The sequence below is a fragment of the Crinia signifera genome, chromosome 3 (genome assembly GCF_055691185.1).
Source record: "Crinia signifera chromosome 3, ASM5569118v1, whole genome shotgun sequence".
Classification (NCBI taxonomy): domain Eukaryota; kingdom Metazoa; phylum Chordata; class Amphibia; order Anura; family Myobatrachidae; genus Crinia; species Crinia signifera.
The window spans coordinates 50,068,760-50,087,859 of record NC_139219.1 but is presented as its reverse complement, the minus strand read 5'-3'; the positions used below and the strand labels follow the sequence as shown (position 1 = coordinate 50,087,859).

The window sequence follows — 19,100 nt, the reverse complement described above, 5'->3', positions numbered from 1 at the left end:
TTCCCCGCGCCGCCCGTGGAAGCTGGCTAGGCTCATTGCGCGTCATGTAGCGAAGGCAACAAGTAAGGACAAGGTCGCTGCTGCTGCTCCTCCTCCTCCTGACCCCCCCGTTGTTTACCGAAATGGTTCACTGTGCGAATACTGCGGTGGCTAGGGGTCTCCGTAAGAGGATGAGGGAGAAGATTAAGAAGGGGAAATACGTTGACATGTTCACCCTTACGGAGGACATGAGACAGGCTTTTGACGAGGTGAAAAGGCCGATGGCATTGGGAAAAATGCCTTCAGGAATTTCCATCAGTGGTTGAGGGGTTTCTTGGTCTTCGCGGCCTGCTATGCGGAGACCAGGCCTGCTGAGTATCCTAACGTGGTGAAATATTTGTTTTTGGCGCATGAAATGTACCTAAAAACAAAGGGTTGCTCCTGGAGGGATTACGACGAAAAGTTTCGCCGGAAGCAGGATGGGAATGCTGTTTTGCCCATGGGGTTCAAGGTCTGGTTGGAGGTTACACAACAGACCAAGCCTCCTGGGTAGGGGGTGGGGAGGAAAGCGCCCGTGGCAGCGTCTCCAGCCACCAAGGTAGCGGTTAAGGGTAAATGCTTCGCATTTAACGCAGCTCCAGCTGGTAAAACAGCCGACGCCGGGGGAAGTCACAAGTAAGGCGTTTTTGCCGGTAGTTGTTTCCGAGCTGGGTAGGTGGCTCAGGGGGTACCCTGATGCCGCAGTGGCTCGTTTTTTGTATGAAGGTTTCAGTTCAGGTTTTCAGTTGCCCATTAGGGGCGCAGTTCATGTTGTGGTTTCAAGGAATTTGAAGTCCGCCAGGGATTTCCCCCACATTGTCAGGGAGAAAGTTATGCGGAAATCAGGCTAGGACACATGTGCGGCCCTTATAAGGTTCCTCCTATGCAGAGACTGTGTATTCCCCCGGTGGAGGTGGTTCTCAAGAGCACCCCGGGGAAATTCAGATTAATACAGCAACTTTCTCACCCCATGGTGGCTCGGTTAATGATGCAATACCGGAGGAGCTTTGCAAAGTTAAGTACCAGTATTGAGTCAGCTTTTAGGTTGCTCCCAATTCACCCGGATTCCGTGCGGTTTCTGGGCTTTAAATTAGGGGCGGAATTCTTTGTTGATAGGTGTTTGGCTATGGGTTGTTCAGTGTCCTGCGCGTATTTTGAGAAGTTTAGCTGTTTTATCCATTGGTGCATTCAGAAGGCTTCTGGTTGTCAGGGTATTGTCAGGGTATTGCACATTATCTTGATGATTTCCTGTTTGTAGGCCCGGAGGATAGTTCAGTTTGCAGGAAGTTGTTGGAGACCACAGAACAGTTTTTGGGAGTCCCTATCGCAGAAGATAAGACTGAAGGCCCAACACGCTGTCTATGTTATCTTGGGATTGAAATTGATACGAGGGAGGGTTGTTGCCTCATACAGGATTGTTTGGGGAAAAGGAAGGTGCGGTTGAAGCAAGTTCAGTCCTTGCTGGGTTGTTTTAATTTTGCGTGTAGGGTGATCCCTATGGGGCGAGCCTTTAGCAGGAAGCTGGAGCGGGCAACTGCGGGGGATGCTAGGCAACATCATTCGGTATATCTCTCTAGGGAGATCTGGGATGATTTGCGAACCTGGTCCTCGTTTTTGGAGTCATTTAACAGGGTGGTGTTGTGGCCTTCCCCCCCCCCCTTGTTGTAACAGTGCGTTGCAGCTTTTCACTGACGCGTTGGGCAGTGTTGGTTTTGGAGCTTTCTTTGGCTTGGTGTGGTGCGCGGAGGGGTGGCCTGCCTCCTGGGTGGACAGGGGTTTCACTAGGAATTTGCTGCTGTTGGAGTTGTTTCCGATTGTGGTGGCATTGGAGTTGTGGGCTCACGATTTGGCGGACAAGCAGGTTGTTTTTCGGTGAGATAACATGGGCGTGGTGCACACCATCAACAATCAAAAGACTTCATGCCCTTTAGCCTTGCGGTTACTTAGGCATTTGGTCTTACAGTGTTTGCGTTTTTAATGTGGTTTTCTCAGCTTGTCACGTTCTGGGCATTGATAATAAGATCGCAGATGCCCTGTCCCGTTTTCAGTGGGGTAGGTTTAGAGAATTGGTGCCGGATGCCGCGGATGTAGGTTTACCCTGCCCACTTTATATCTGGCGGATTGTCGAGCCGGTATAGTGGGACTGGCCAGGAACGCTTTGGCGCCTTCTACGCAGAAGGCTTATGATGCGGCTTGGAGGCTTGGATGGATTGGCAGGAGTTTATGTGTAGGTATGGTCATGTCCACTGCCCTTGCGGGCATTGCTTTCATTCACTTATAAGAGGTCAGGAAGACCCCACGCGGTCTTTTGTCTTAAAAAAGGCAATGAAGGGTTGGGCAAAGGCGGTTCCGGTGGGCAAGGATTCGCGGAGGCCTATCGATTTGGCTTTATTAAAGGAGTTAGTGAGGATCTAGGCGGAAGTCGCCGAGTCTGATTTCGAAATCCTGCTATTTCGCACGGCGTTTGTTTTCAATTTTTGGGGCTTTTCGGGTTAGCGAGCTAGTTGCCAAGAGTAAGAGCGTTGGTAAGTCTGGTTTGCTGTTCTGTAATGTTCAATTGCGCAGCGGAAGTGTGCTTTGCAGGATAGCTAGGTCCAAGACAGACCAAGTTGGAAAAGGTAAGTGGGTTGTGTTACAAGCGCAGAGCGAGTCGGAGATTTGCCCAGTCCATTTGGCGCAGGCTTATGTGGGGATCCGCCCCGTGGGGGATGGGGGTCAGTTTTTGTTGCATGGAGATAAGTCTGCACTTTCTAAGTTTCAGTTTGCAGCTGTGTTGAAACGTTGCCTGAGTGCGTTGGGGCTTCCGCCTCATGAGTATGGTACCCATTCCGTTCGGATTGGTTCAGCTACACAGGCTGAGGCAGCTGGGTTGTCCCCAGGGGCGTTCCAGGCGCTAGGCCGGTGGAAGTCTGATTCATATAAAAGTTATGTTAGATTGGATAAATTGTAGTTGCGCCTGTTGCGCCAACCCTAAAACGTAGTTTACTCCCGGTTTTTGAACGAAAGCGTTCAGGAATCGTGGGTGTGAAGGTTGCTTTTACTTTTTCCTCCGTGGGGGCCTAAATTCAATTGGCAAACCAAGGTCCACGGGAGGTTTTTTAAGTTTTCTCCTTCACATGGGTTGAATATTTAAGTTTGTGTGCTTTGATAAGTTACTGCCGGTAAGGATTCTTCTTTTTTCAGTTGCAATGGAATCCTCGGGACAGATATGGCTCATTGGCCATTCCTTTATTTATTGGGCAGGGAGGCACCCGATGGGGAGGAGGTCACATGACTATTTAGGAAACAGGACAGTTAGGTGGATAGGTGTAAGAGGCATGCGCTGGGGAGAATTCTTGAATGAACTTTTCAGGCATGAGAGGTATTGGGGTCGTCCACAGTGGTGGTCATCCACCTGGGTGGCAACGACATGGGAATGGTCAAGAGCATAGACCTGATTTTAAGCATCAAGTCTGATTTGGTGGCCGTGCGGGCTCATTGGCCCGAAGTGAGAATAGTTTGGTCCGAAATTATTCCTCGGTTCCATTGGCGGGGAGCGGTCCGGACCTCAGCTATTGAGAAAGCACGGAAAAAGGTGGATTCAGACATAGGCGTCTTTGTCAGGGCTATGGGCGGTAGAGTGGTGAGACATCCTTCGCTTGTGTTGGACAATGTGAGATTTTGGAGAGAGGATGGGGTGCATCTTTCCCCTGCGGGAAACTGCATGTTTCTTGAGGACATTTTTCGTTTGTGGGCTTGAGTAGTGGGGGTATTATTCCCAGATAGTATATATATTTTTTTTTTTTTTTTTTTTTTTTTGGGGATGGCGGCTGCGGTTAGTTAACCTTGGTGTGGCGGGAAGTCGCTACCAGCCAGCGGTCAAAAGGGGGCACAAGCGGTCATCGTGGGGCACCACCCCTTTCGTAGGACGGCGGGTGGTCCTTCCCATGCGGGTGGACAGGGGGCGTTCCCCTGCGGGACCGTCCGCTAAGGGCTCAGCCAGGTTAAGGGGTGGTGGGACCCTCACGGTGCAGGTTGTGCCATTAGGAGGCGGTGGTGAACTCCTCCTGCAGTTTCTGTTTACGTATTTCAAGTTGACTGGGCTGGCGTGTTGGTAGCGGCTTAGTCTTTGCCATCCTCCAACCTTTAGTTTAAAGTTAGGGACTCGATATCCAAATTCAAATCCCAAATTTACTAGTTTAGCTTACAAGGTCTTCTTGGTGTCAGTGTGGTTATTTCTTGTCCGTGTGAGTTATTTGGTGTCGTCTCATTTATTTTAGATAAGGGTTTTATTAATAAATAATGTAAAGGTATTTAAGTTATGGGCTACTTATAACCCACAGAACACGTTCGAATATATTTGTCATGATAGCATGGAAGGTATGTACAGGGCTGCGTGAGAGTCATTAATTATGCAGGATGGCTACTATCATCTCTAAATAAAGAGTGAAGCAGCGCTGATTTATTTCTTGTCTGGCAGTCCTAGTTATCATGCTTTCCTCATGTTACACTATCATAATCCAATGTTGACTTGTAGCATTCCAAGCTATTGTATTGTCCAGACTGCTGAGGCACAACATCAGCCCGCAAGAACCCATGTTGCAATATTTTATTTAACTACCTAAATTATAATATTTTGTTATGTAAGACTACCTATACCTGTTACCTATACACACTGGAAACTATTCGGTGAGGCAACCTCCTATTCAGCCTTTCAGTTCTACTCAGTGTTGCCAATTTTGAAATGTAAAACAAGCAACTGATGACCAAAAAACAAGCCCAAAACAAGCCCAATCTAATCCTAAAAAGCCCAAAAACAAGCCCAACTTACATTTGACTATAGATAGGTAGATATTTTACATATTATTTATACAATCTACATGTAATGTCTTTACAATGATATTTTATCAGCACAAAACTGGCTTTTAAAGAATACTATAACACTTCCTGCTTCGCCTCATTAATGAGGCAAAGCAGGAAGAGACATCGAGAAGATGTATTAACATCTTGTCTGCCGAAGCGGGCGAACACAAACTTGCGCGCTGACTCCTTCCCCATGGCCGGCTGTACTGGGCATGCGTGAGATCTCGCTACCCACGTGAGATCCCAGTGCAGCCCGAAGCCAGCAGCAGGGACAGTGATGTCACTGTTTTGGGTATAGGGCTTCGTCACCCTGCAGCTGTTGAAGCGGATAGCGGCAGGGGGCGGAACAGTCAGCGCTGTGGACCGTTCATACATTTACCTTACATAGCGGCCTGTGCACACTGACTCCTTCTTACATGGGGGAGAAGCGGGATCAGTGCACATAACATGCACTGATTCCCCCTTCTCCCCCATAGCGCGCCTTCATACATCTGCCCTAATATGAGATATTTTACTTTCATTTTTTTCTCTAAAGAAAAATCTCAAGTGAACATTGTCCTTTGTACACACTGAGAAATATTTACCATACACAGTGCGACAGGCGATGTACATTTTGTACTAGATCGCATGCGTTTTGAATGCGCTGCAATGCAATCTAGTGAGCACATACTTTTTGTGCTGTGCGATGTGAGCGGGATAAATTGTACCATGCGTGGACATCTTAAGAAAAGATAGAACAATCTTACTACAAGCATCATTGCTAAAATCAGATTAGCCCTACTGAATACACACAAGCCCCAACATAGATGATGGGAGTCATTACCATTTCTATAAGCCTAGTTCTCACCTGTGTTTGTACCTTATCTCTGTGTTAAATAACTGAATTACAGAGAAGCCCAAAATAAAACAAGCCCAAAACAAGCTACTAAAAAAAATTTTAAGCCCAAAAACAAGCAACAAGCAACCATCAAAAAACATAAGCAACTCACGAAAAAAACAAGCCCAAATCCGCTTGTTTCAATCTGACTTGGCAACTATGGTTCTACTCTGTGACTTATGCTTTGCTTAGTGCCTCGTGAGGCTGGAGAAAGCTCAGCAGCTTGAGGAGCACTGGGCACACCCCATAATTATGGAAAACAGGGGCATGATGAGAGACCACACCCATATGATTCACAACTACGCCCCCTTTTCAGGTGTGCCTTCAATGTCCTGACTGACAGCTGCCAAATGTTGGGAGGTATGTAAATCTACAATATTGCTGCCTACAAATACATGAATACACTATAAATGTGCGGGAATTGTTCTGACGGACAGTTTAAATCCAGAAACATATAATTTATTAACTAGTTAAAAGCCTGCCAAAGTAACATCTTGGTCCCAATCTGATCCTGCCTCCAATCTCTGTCTTCACAGCTTCCTCTCTCCATGGGGGAGATTCTCTAAACTAAAAACTAAAAATGCGGTAAAAACCCAGTTTTTACCGCATTTTGGGATGCTCTAAGCATCCCCCGTTGGGTTACCGCGACGGGGGGCATCCCCAGAAAAATCTGGCGATGCCCCATAGAAGCCTGTGGGCTTCTACCTCATCCCACCGCCGCCGCGCACCGACCCACCGCCGCCCCGCATCAACACCCCCTCACCTGTGTCCGGGCAGCACAGTGCTGTGCTGCCCGGACCTGTGACCTCTTCCGGGAGCAGAGAGGAGGAGAGCCCGGCGCAGCAGCAGCAGCACCAGGTAAGGGAGGGAGGGGTTAGTGCATATGCGATAATTATGAATGTGATGGGCGGCGAAGGGGGGCGGAGCTGGGGTGCGGATGTTAGAACATCCCCCCCCCCCATGTTTGAAACATAATTTTGAAGCTGGGTTAATATCTGGCCACATACAATTCACAATAGGGTTCTCCAACTCAGAATCAGGACCTACAGTATAAGGAGGTGGGGTCTGTTGAGAGGGTGGGGTCTATTCAAATGGAAGAATCCCTCCTTATACTGTAGGTCCTGCTTCCAGAAATCTCCCAGGCTTGTTTTCTACCCCAATCCACTCCTGGTAGGAATAAACCACTTTTCAGTGGGTTTTTTTTTAAACAATTTTTATTGAACGAAATGTAACACACGGCCAAAACTGGTGTGGCATTAATAAGGTTATATATGTAAATAGAGTTTTTATTCACAATTTTTTTCACAATGAGATGTCCTCAATGAAAGAAAATTGCAAGATGGAAAATATAATGAATTTGGTATCTGCGCATGTCTGTAATTGTCACAATACAAAAAGGTCAGGCAATACTGTGTACGTTTCTGTAAGGGTTTACTGTACTTATGTTCAGGACCTGCAGGGAAAGCAATTCTTTGTATTTCCTCCACAGTGTACACAGTAATTAGTCTCCATGTACAGTATGCTGTGCAGCAGGGCCGTTTCTAGACAATTTAGCTCCCAGGGCGAAAAAAAAAAATGCGCCCCCCCCCAAATACATAACATGGTATAGAAGAAATTGAGCGCGCGGAGGCGCGCGCCGAAATAGGGGTGTGGCTTAATTTAAAAGGGGTGTGGCTTAATATAAGGGTGTGGCCTAGCCGGAAAACAATTACCTTACATCACACTTTTGCGACCTGCGTGACCAGACATTGGTTACCGCAGGAGTTGTCATTGTCCTCCTGCACTTAAGTTGGCGGGCTGAAGGCCACACAGTGACATAAAAAACATAAAGGCCCACACAGTTACCTAGTACACCTCACAGATCAAGGCCAAACAATGACAGGCTACTTAAATCATTATACACTATTTATCCATGATGCCAATTACACATGACGCCGGACACCGTGATGCCAATTACACATTACGTCACACACTGTGATGACAATTACACATTATGCCGCACACTGTGATGCCAATTACATATTACGCCGCACACCGTGATAAAAATGACACATTTTTGTTGCACACCGTGATGCCCATTACACCCCACACTGGGATGGCAATTACGCAATACTCCCCACACCGTAATGCCCATTACACATTATGCCCCACGAGCCGCTGCCGCACAACTGATGCCATTTACTAATATGCCCCCACAGTGCCAGATATGCCCCCACAGTGCCACACATATATGCCCCCACAGTGACACACATATGCCCCCACAGTGCCAAATATGCCCCCACAGATATGTTCCCACAGATATGCCCCCACAGTGCCAAATATGCCCCCACAGTGCCACACATATGCCCCCCACAGTGCCACACATATGCCCCCCACAGCGCCACACATATATGCCCCCACAGTGACAGCTATTCCCTCAAAGGCCACACATATGCCCCCACAGCGCCACACATATATGCCCCCACAGAGACAGATATGCCCCAACAGTGCCAAATATGCCCCACAGTGCCACAGATATATGCCCCCACAGTGCCACAGATATATGCCCCCACAGTGCTGGATATGCCCCCCACAGCGCCACACATATATGCCCCCACAGTGACAGCTATTCCCACACAGTGCCACACATATGCCCCCACAGCGCCACACATATATGCCCCCAGTGACTGCTATGCCCCAACAGTGCCAAATATGCCCCAAAGTGCCACAGATATATGCCCCCACAGTGCCAAATATGCCCCCACAGTGCCACAGATATATGCCCCCACTTTGCCACAGATATATGCCCCCACAGTGCCAAATATGCCCCACAGTGCCACAGATATATGCCCCCACAGTGCCAAATATGCCCCCACAGTGCCACAGATATATGCCCCCACAGTGCCACAGATATATGCCCCCACAGTGCCAAATATGCCCCACAGTGCCAATATGCCCCACAGTGCCAATATGCCCCACAGTGCCGGAAGCAGCATATACAGTAACTCACTGTGCGTGCCTCCCCCTGCTGCCATCGCCTCTGCTGCAGTGCTGCCTCTTGTTCATCTTCCTTGGGGAGGGGAGGGGAGCGCACCGCATGTCTCTCCTTCCCCTTCACTGAGCTGTCAGCTATCCATACATCGCGGGCTGTCTCCTGATTGGCTGACAGCCCAGTGACACAGTGAGAGAGGGGAAGGAGAGACGCACGATGCGCTCCCTCCCCTCCCCATGGAAATCAATCAGCGGCGCCGGCGGTGGACGGTGAGCGCTGAGAGGCGAGCCGTAGAGGGGGGAGGAAGGGAGGCAGCGCTGGGGGGAGCTGCTGCCGGGCGCCCCGGCTGTTTATTAGAGGTGGACAAGCCGTGCGGCGCCCCGGGCTGCTGCACGGCTTGTCCGCCTCTAGAAACGGCCCTGCTGTGCAGCTACAGATGTAGCAGACTGCTGTATACCAGTGTTAAATGCCAGATTGATTATATCCTCTCCATAGAATTGCTGAGTGTACTTGACATAAGAAAGCCCACTCTGCTTAATGGAGAGTCAGAGAACACTTGTAAGAAGAATCACTTGTCAACTGCTGGTGACTCCACTAGCCACCCATCACACAGATACAGCCTCCACTAGCCACCCATCACACAGATACAGCCTCCACTAGCCACCCATCACACAGATACAGCCTCCACTAGCCACCCATCACACAGATACAGCCTCCACTAGCCACCCATCACACAGATACAGCCTCCACTAGCCACCCATCACACAGATACAGCCTCCACTAGCCACCCATCACACAGATACAGCCTCCACTAGCCACCCATCACACAGATACAGCCTCCACTAGCCACCCATCACACAGATACAGCCTCCACTAGCCACCCATCACACAGATAAAGCCTCCACTAGCCACCCATCACACAGATAAAGCCTCCACTAGCCACCCATCACACAGATACAGCCTCCACTAGCCACCCATCTCACAGATACAGCCTCCACTAGCCACCCATCACACAGATACAGCCTCCACTAGCCACCCATCACACAGATACAGCCTCCACTAGCCACCCATCACACAGATACAGCCTCCACTAGCCACCCATCACACAGATACAGCCTCCACTAGCCACCCATCACACAGATACAGCCTCCACTAGCCACCCATCACACAGATACAGCCTCCACTAGCCACCCATCACACAGAAACAGCCTCCACTAGCCACCCATCACACAGATACAGCCTCCACTAGCCACCCATCACACAGATACAGCCTCCACTAGCCACCCATCACACAGATACAGCCTCCACTAGCCACCCATCACAAAGATACAGCCTCCACTAGCCACCCATCACACAGATACAGCCTCCACTAGCCACCCATCACACAGATACAGCCTCCACTAGCCACCCATCACACAGATACAGCCTCCACTAGCCACCCATCACACAGATACAGCCTCCACTAGCCACCCATCACACAGATACAGCCTCCACTAGCCACCCATCACACAGAAACAGCCTCCACTAGCCACCCATCACACAGAAACAGCCTCCACTAGCCACCCATCACACAGATACAGCCTCCACTAGCCACCCATCACACAGATACAGCCTCCACTAGCCACCCATCACACAGATACAGCCTCCACTAGCCACCCATCACACAGATACAGCCTCCACTAGCCACCCATCACACAGATACAGCCTCCACTAGCCACCCATCACACAGATACAGCCTCCACTAGCCACCCATCACACAGATACAGCCTCCACTAGCCACCCATCACACAGATACAGCCTCCACTAGCCACCCATCACACAGATACAGCCTCCACTAGCCACCCATCACACAGATACAGCCTCCACTAGCCACCCATCACACAGAAACAGCCTCCACTAGCCACCCATCACACAGATACAGCCTCCACTAGCCACCCATCACACAGATACAGCCTCCACTAGCCACCCATCACACAGATACAGCCTCCACTAGCCACCCATCACACAGATACAGCCTCCACTAGCCACCCATCACACAGATACAGCCTCCACTAGCCACCCATCACACAGATACAGCCTCCACTAGCCACCCATCACACAGATACAGCCTCCACTAGCCACCCATCACACAGATACAGCCTCCACTAGCCACCCATCACACAGATACAGCCTCCACTAGCCACCCATCACACAGATACAGCCTCCACTAGCCACCCATCACACAGATACAGCCTCCACTAGCCACCCATCACACAGATACAGCCTCCACTAGCCACCCATCACACAGATACAGCCTCCACTAGCCACCCATCACACAGAAACAGCCTCCACTAGCCACCCATCACACAGATACAGCCTCCACTAGCCACCCATCACACAGATACAGCCTCCACTAGCCACCCATCACACAGATACAGCCTCCACTAGCCACCCATCACAAAGATACAGCCTCCACTAGCCACCCATCACACAGATACAGCCTCCACTAGCCACCCATCACACAGATACAGCCTCCACTAGCCACCCATCACACAGATACAGCCTCCACTAGCCACCCATCACACAGATACAGCCTCCACTAGCCACCCATCACACAGATACAGCCTCCACTAGCCACCCATCACACAGAAACAGCCTCCACTAGCCACCCATCACACAGATACAGCCTCCACTAGCCACCCATCACACAGATACAGACTCCACTAGCCACCCATCACACAGATACAGCCTCCACTAGCCACCCATCACACAGATACAGCCTCCACTAGCCACCCATCACACAGATACAGCCTCCACTAGCCACCCATCACACAGATACAGCCTCCACTAGCCACCCATCACACAGATACAGCCTCCACTAGCCACCCATCACACAGATACAGCCTCCACTAGCCACCCATCACACAGATACAGCCTCCACTAGCCACCCATCACACAGATACAGCCTCCACTAGCCACCCATCACACAGATACAGCCTCCACTAGCCACCCATCACACAGATACAGCCTCCACTAGCCACCCATCACACAGATACAGCCTCCACTAGCCACCCATCACACAGATACAGCCTCCACTAGCCACCCATCACACAGAAACAGCCTCCACTAGCCACCCGTCACACAGATACAGCCTCCACTAGCCACCCATCACACAGATACAGCCTCCACTAGCCACCCATCACACAGATACAGCCTCCACTAGCCACCCATCACACAGATACAGCCTCCACTAGCCACCCATCACACAGATACAGCCTCCACTAGCCACCCATCACACAGATACAGCCTCCACTAGCCACCCATCACACAGAAACAGCCTCCACTAGCCACCCGTCACACAGATACAGCCTCCACTAGCCACCCATCACACAGATACAGCCTCCACTAGCCACCCATCACACAGATACAGCCTCCACTAGCCACCCATCACACAGATACAGCCTCCACTAGCCACCCGTCACACAGATACAGCCTCCACTAGCCACCCATCACACAGAAACAGCCTCCACTAGCCACCCGTCACACAGATACAGCCTCCACTAGCCACCCATCACACAGATACAGCCTCCACTAGCCACCCATCACACAGATACAGCCTCCACTAGCCACCCATCACACAGATACAGCCTCCACTAGCCACCCATCACACAGATACAGCCTCCACTAGCCACCCATCACACAGAAACAGCCTCCACTAGCCACCCGTCACACAGATACAGCCTCCACTAGCCACCCATCACACAGATACAGCCTCCACTAGCCACCCATCACACAGATACAGCCTCCACTAGCCACCCATCACACAGATACAGCCTCCACTAGCCACCCATCACACAGATACAGCCTCCACTAGCCACCCATCACACAGATACAGCCTCCACTAGCCACCCATCACACAGATACAGCCTCCACTAGCCACCCATCACACAGATACAGCCTCCACTAGCCACCATCACACAGATACAGCCTCCACTAGCCACCATCACACAGATACAGCCTCCACTAGCCACCCATCACACAGAAACAGCCTCCACTAGCCACCCATCACACAGATACAGCCTCCACTAGCCACCCATCACACAGATACAGCCTCCACTAGCCACCCATCACACAGATACAGCCTCCACTAGCCACCCATCACACAGATCCAGCGCTCTTTCTTTATACAGCCAGCTTAAAACACAGCCCAGAACCTTCAATATCAAAGGACCTCTAGAATACATGTAAGGATTTATGATTTATATCAAACCATTTTCTCCCTCTGTTATGACAATGGGGGCTATTCAGTATTCAGTATAATCATAAATGTGGTACAGTGAGTTTTTTTTCTCCCTTTAGATGTGGGTGATCTATGAGGCAAACAGTATATGGGGGGGGGGATTCAATCTCTCGCCCCTATTTCCAATGAGGGAAATAGCAGAGGGGCCCTATTCAATGCTGTCTTCCTCAACAGCATTGAACAGGGATCCCGGTAATTCCCGCCAAATCCTGCCTGCCGATTCAGTGTCGAGCTGGATGAGAACAGGACAGGGTCACGGTTGTCGGGCCAGCCCGACAGTCGTGACCCTGTATTGAATACCCCCCTAAGTGTATCCAGTATTTAAAAAGTAAACCACAAACTTGTGGTTTACTTGTGAGTTCTCTTGTCATCTGCAGCTGCCCCAGCGCTGCACAAATCACCAGGAAAATGGGGTGGTGACCATTTTCATATATAGTTGTATATGCACAGTACAAAAATCACAAAGAAAATGGCTCCGTGCCATTGCCATCGAGACCTGAGCATGTACATTAGAGTCTGGGGGACATTTCATAGAATGCGATTTTATCCCACTTTTAAAATCACCCATTATCGCACTTTTTAAAATCGCATTTTTTGCTGCGAGTTCGCATATTTAATGAGGTACGTATTCCGGGAAAAAAAGTGCGATTAAGTGCGATAATGGGTGATTTTTAGGCATTTGTGATTTTGTGTTTAGGAAAACACAATCAGCCAATCAGGGCTGAGCTATGCGTCTCCATGGAGACACATTGGCCAATCACGCTATCAGCCTATGTAGTGCTGGGACAGCACTACAGAAGGTGATAGCTGTGCCGGAGAAAGCCGGCTCACCCCGCTGTCCACGCTGCCAGTGCTGGATCCTGGATTGGTAAGTATATTGGTGTAAATTCAATTCGCGCTTCTCGGCCTTTTGGCTAAGATCAAGTGTAGTATCTGTTCTTATCAGTTTATTCTGAGAGGCAGCTCTGCTCCTTGTTTCTTGGACCGACAACGGTCCTTCTCAGGGCTACCGCTGCCAGGCCGAGAAGAGCGAATTGAGCGAAGACGTCGAGACTGCGAGGAGGAGAAGACATCGCTGAAGAGGGAGAAGCCGGAGAAGACTGAGGGTCAGACTTGCTCTGCTCTGCCCTCCGAAGCGACTGCCGACCCCTCCGCCTCTCGACGCCGAGGAAGAAGCTCCGCCCCCGACTGCGAGGAGAAGAGGATTTCGCCTGAGGAGGGAGATCAACGCACCCTAGCCACCTGGGAGAGGCAGACTTGTTTGCTCTGCCCTCTCGAAGCCTTGCAGCACTCCCGAGCTGCCTAGGAGGGTCAGACTTTTCTGCTCTGCCCTCTGAAGCCTCCACCGCTCCGGAGCCGCCGCCGAGGGTCAGACTTTCTGCTCTGCCCTCCGAAGCTCTGCAACGCTCCCCAGCCTCCGTGGAGGGTTAGACTTGCTTTGCTCTGCCCTCTGAAGCCGTGCATCGCTCTCTAGCCACCTTGGAGGGTTAGACTTGTGTTGCTCTGCCCTCTGAAGAGATTTCCTCCTTCCCCTCCTGCCGGGGTCCCGGAAAAGACCCTTTTGCCCCGAGAAGCCGGAAGGATGGCCACAGCCTCCGCTCCAGCCCCCCTCGCCGGGAAGAAGGGCAAGTCCCCGGCCGAAACCCCAGCAAATGTGGCCGGCCCCAGCTCCTGCCCCCCTTCAGGGACACCACCAGTGGTGCCCGCCAGGGATGGCTCCAAGGCTACCCCAGCTCTGGAACCCTGGATGAGGCAAACCGTGGTGATGAAGCTGAAGGAGGTGGACGGACGGGTGCCGGACCTTTCGCTGGTGCAATTCGGCAAGATGATGGTCCTGGACCAAGGATTCTCGGCCCCCGAAGTCCTCAGCACCCAGACCTTCATCAAGGGGATCTTTTACGTCACCTTCGCCACCATTGCCATCTGCAAGAGGTATTGGGAGGCGGTGAAAGCGGCGAAGCCTGATTCCCCTCTCTCTCGCTTTGTGGGCAACTGCCCTATTCAAAGAGAGGAGAGGCGGTTGATGGTTTCAATGCGAAGTCCACATGTGCCTGCCAAAGACATCGTCACGTTCCTGAGCAGATCCTGCACGGTCATCAGGGACCCCACAAGGGTCCTGCTGAGCAACGGGCTCTGGGACGGAAAGTGGTCGGTGGTGGTCAGGCTCCACAAGGACACTTCGTGCCCAGACGGAGTCAAGCACCTCAAACAGTGCTTCTCCCTGGGGGGAACCGCTGGACTCATCTACTACGCGGATCAACCACGCACCTGTCGAAAGTGCAGTGGGAAAGACCACGTGGGAAGAGAGTGCAAGGTCTCGGCATGCAAGTTCTGTCACGTGGCCGGCCACGAGACAAAGGACTGCCCCACGAAGCTCGTCTGCAACCTGTGCGGCAAAGGAGACCACCTCTACAAGGCATGCCCTGACAGAGCGAGGTCCTACGCCGCAGCAGTGAAGGGAGTTACCCCCATGGTGCCTCCCCAGCCGGTACAGAAGCAGCCAAAGCCGAAGCCGCAGAAACAAGGTGGTAAGAAACCCTCCCCTGCCCCTGTCATCCCCACCCCTCCTCCCCTACCTCCCTCTGTGACAGCACCCCCCTCCACTGCTGCTCACCCCCCTCCCTCACCCTCCCGACCTCTTGCCCAACCCACCCCTCTTCCCTCCACCCCATCTGCCCCTCCCCTCTCCGAGGAGGAGTTTCCACCCCTTGCCTCTGCAGGCCCGACTACGCTGAGACGGAAGAGGAAGGTGTTGGAGAGCCCCGCTGCCGACCCGGAAACTTCCAAAAAGGCAGCAGTTGAGTTGGTGGAACCACCCCAGCCCCCCCCCTCCCTCGAGGAGGAGATGGCGGCCTTGGTGGAATGTTACGACGAGTTCGGGGCGACTGAACTCGTCTGCGACAGCGACATCGACCAGCTGCTTGGCATTACGGAACCAACCCATGAAGGAGATCCAGCTGCAGAGCCGGACGCTGCGCCCCCTGATGGGAGTGGTAACGTAAACGTATCGTAACCTAACCTGCCCTTTCTCTTAACAGATGGTAGCTTTTAATATTCTTACCATTAATGTGAGGAGCATTAAGGATAAGGCTAGGAGACAGTCTGTTTTTACTTTCCTTGACTATCAGAAATGTGATGTTTACATGTTGCAGGAATGCTCTCTCCCTTTCTCCAGGTCATACAAGCACCTGGCCCGGCAGTGGTCCCATGGCCCGTCCTACTGGTCCTGTGGAGGTGAGTGTAAGTCTGCAGGGGTAGCTATTCTGATCAGGGGGAGCCTCTTCACGCTGGATTCTGTTCAGGAGCTTGTCTGCGGCAGACTTATTGTCGTAGACGGCTCCTGGGCAGGTGAGCCTATCAGGCTTATCTGCGTGTACGCTTCACCTATCAAGAATGAGCGTTTGGAATTATTCCAGACCCTGCGGACCCAGCTCGCCACCACCAGGGCTGTAGTGATGGCTGGAGACTTCAACTGCCCGATCGAAGGGGATGGACGAAGCACCTGCAACTCTGCGAAGTTGGACATCACGTCCAATCTGCTCCGGGAAATGGTGGCCGAAGCATCACTGCGAGACGCTGTGGGCTCCATGGGGGGAGGCTCCGTGAATTTCACGTGGAGCCGCCCCGATGGCTCTGTGCGTTCCCGCATTGACTTCGTGTTCACCTCCCGGGCAGTGCAGCAGGTTAGGCATTCTATGGTTCCCTGCTTCTTCTCTGACCACAGGGCCATTCTCTTCCAAGGTATCCTGGGCCATGGTTTTCCACCTGGCCCAGGCTCCTGGAAGTTGAACTGTGCACTGCTGGAAAAGGAGGAGGTATTGGCTGAACTTAAGGATGCCTACATCACATGGAAAAATGACAAATGTTATTTTGACTGTATGTCTGACTGGTGGGAATATGCCAAATCTAACATCCGCAGTTTCTTTCAGGTCAAAGGGCGTATCCAGGCATGCGACCGTAAGAGGAACCTCAGAAATCTGCAGCGTGAGCTCCAGTCCCTGGTGGACCTCCAGCGGTGCGGCTGGGACGTGAAGGACGACCTGGATGAGACCAAAAAGAGCCTGAAAAGGCACTTTGAGGAGGAGTCCAGACGTATCGTCTTCCGTTCCAAGGTGGAGAATCTGGAGAAGGGTGAGAAGTGTTCTTCTTTCTTTTTCAGGAAACTCCACTCTGGCCACACGCCCCTGACCGAGCTGCGAGATGAGAATGGCATTCCCAGACAGGGGAAGGAGGGCGTGATGAAGGTCGTCCGCGACTACTACAGCGACCTCTACTCCCCTAAGACGACTGACAACGACATGGCCGACAAGTTCCTGTCAGGTATCACTAACCCTATTGATCCTGCAGGCAGATCGGCGCTGGACGCTCCCCTGACGCTGGAGGAGGTACTATCTGCCACCAAATCCTTTAGGCAAGGCAGGACTCCAGGTAACGATGGTCTCCCAGCTGAGCTCTATGTAGCGCTGTTGGATCTAATCGGCCAGGACCTGCTCGAGCTGTATGAGGAGATGGTGGTGGAGGGAAAAATGCCTCCTTCGCTGAGGGAAGGGATGATCACGATCTTGTATAAGCGGAAGGGGGAGAGATGTGAGCTGAAAAATTGGAGGCCCATCTCTCTTCTGAACGTGGACTACAAGATCCTCGCCAAGGTGCTGGCCAACAGGCTGAAGGCTGTCATCGGACAGATTGTTCATCCGGATCAGACCTGTGGTATTCCGGGCCGCAGGATCGCAGACAGCCTTGCCCTCCTCAGGGACACGGTCCATTACGTGAAAGATCGTAATGTGCGCACGGCCCTGATCAGTCTTGATCAGGAAAAGGCCTTTGACCGTGTCTCTCATGAGCTGATGGGTAAGGTGCTGCGAAAATTTGGTCTTGGTGAATTGTTCTGTTCGTATGTTAACCTTATGTACCTTGATATCCACAGCACGGTGTTGGTGAACGGCTGGAAGACTGACCCCTTTCCTGTTCTCTCTGGGGTCAGACAAGGCTGCCCTCTTTCACCTCTTCTTTTTGTTTGTGTTATAGAGCTCCTGGCCCTATCCATCAGACAGAATCCAGAGATTAGAGGGATCACCGCACCAGGTCCAGACCACCCAGTGGCCAAGTGCTCGCTGTACATGGACGACGTCACTGTCTTCTGCGCGGATCATCGCTCGGTGGCAGCACTCGTCCAGACCTGTGAGGACTTCGGCCGTGCTTCGGGGGCAAAAGTCAACTGCGGGAAGTCAGAGGCCATGCTCTTCGGAAAGTGGCACCTGTCATCCTCGGCTCCTTTCCCATTCACCGTCAAACCGGACCTCATCAAAATTCTGGGGGTCTGGTTCGGTGATGATGGAGCCGCCCGGAAGTGCTGGGATGAGAAACTTGCTACAGTGAGACAGAAAATTGGACTGTGGAGCCTCAGAGACCTTACCATCGAAGGGAAAGCCCTTGTGCTGCGGAACGAGATCCTTCCCGTCCTGCAGTACACAGCCCAGGCCTGGCCACCGCCAACTGCGGTCTGCAAGGCCATTACCCGGGCCACTTTCCACTTCATCTGGGGCTCCAAAATGGACAGAGTGAAGCGGAGCATTATGTACAAGGATCCCCTCAAAGGTGGCAAAGGCATTCCAGACATTCCAACTATGCTGAGAGCCTTCTTTGTATGTACTTGCATCCGCAGAACTTTGATTGAAAATTGTGCCGGCTCTGCGTGGAACTCCATGTCCCGCTTCTTTCTCCTACCATTGTGGAGGACCCTTAAATGGGACAAGTGGGACAGCTCCATCCCTTACAACTGGACCACTCCGTGGTTTTACCTGGACGTGTCCAAGTTTGTGAGGGAACACCAACTGGAGGGATTGAAACCCGACTTGTGGAAGCCAAAAACCGTCCACAAGCTCATCAGAGCCAAAGACACTATGGAATCGATCCCAGGGCTCCCGGCGGCAACTGTTAAGTTTGTCTGGGAGTACGTGGCATCCAAGAGACTGAGTAATAGACATAAAGACTTGTCATGGATGGCCATCCAGGGGGGTTTGCCTCACCGGTCATTCATGCACTCCCGAAACTTGTGTAGGTACAGACATTGTCCCTGGTGCCTCGTTCGCGAGGAAACATCTATGCACCTC

The 19,100-nt window shown here is 51.7% G+C and overlaps 1 long non-coding RNA gene and 1 pseudogene across 3 annotated transcripts in view; one reads left to right on the top strand and one right to left on the bottom strand.

Moving 5' to 3' along the window:
• LOC146062485 (uncharacterized) overlaps nt 1-19,100 on the bottom strand; it is a 96,715-nt gene that overhangs the window by 60,893 nt on the left and 16,722 nt on the right. The window lies entirely within an intron of this gene.
• Nucleotides 13,882-13,988, top strand: LOC146066045 (U2 spliceosomal RNA; annotated as a pseudogene).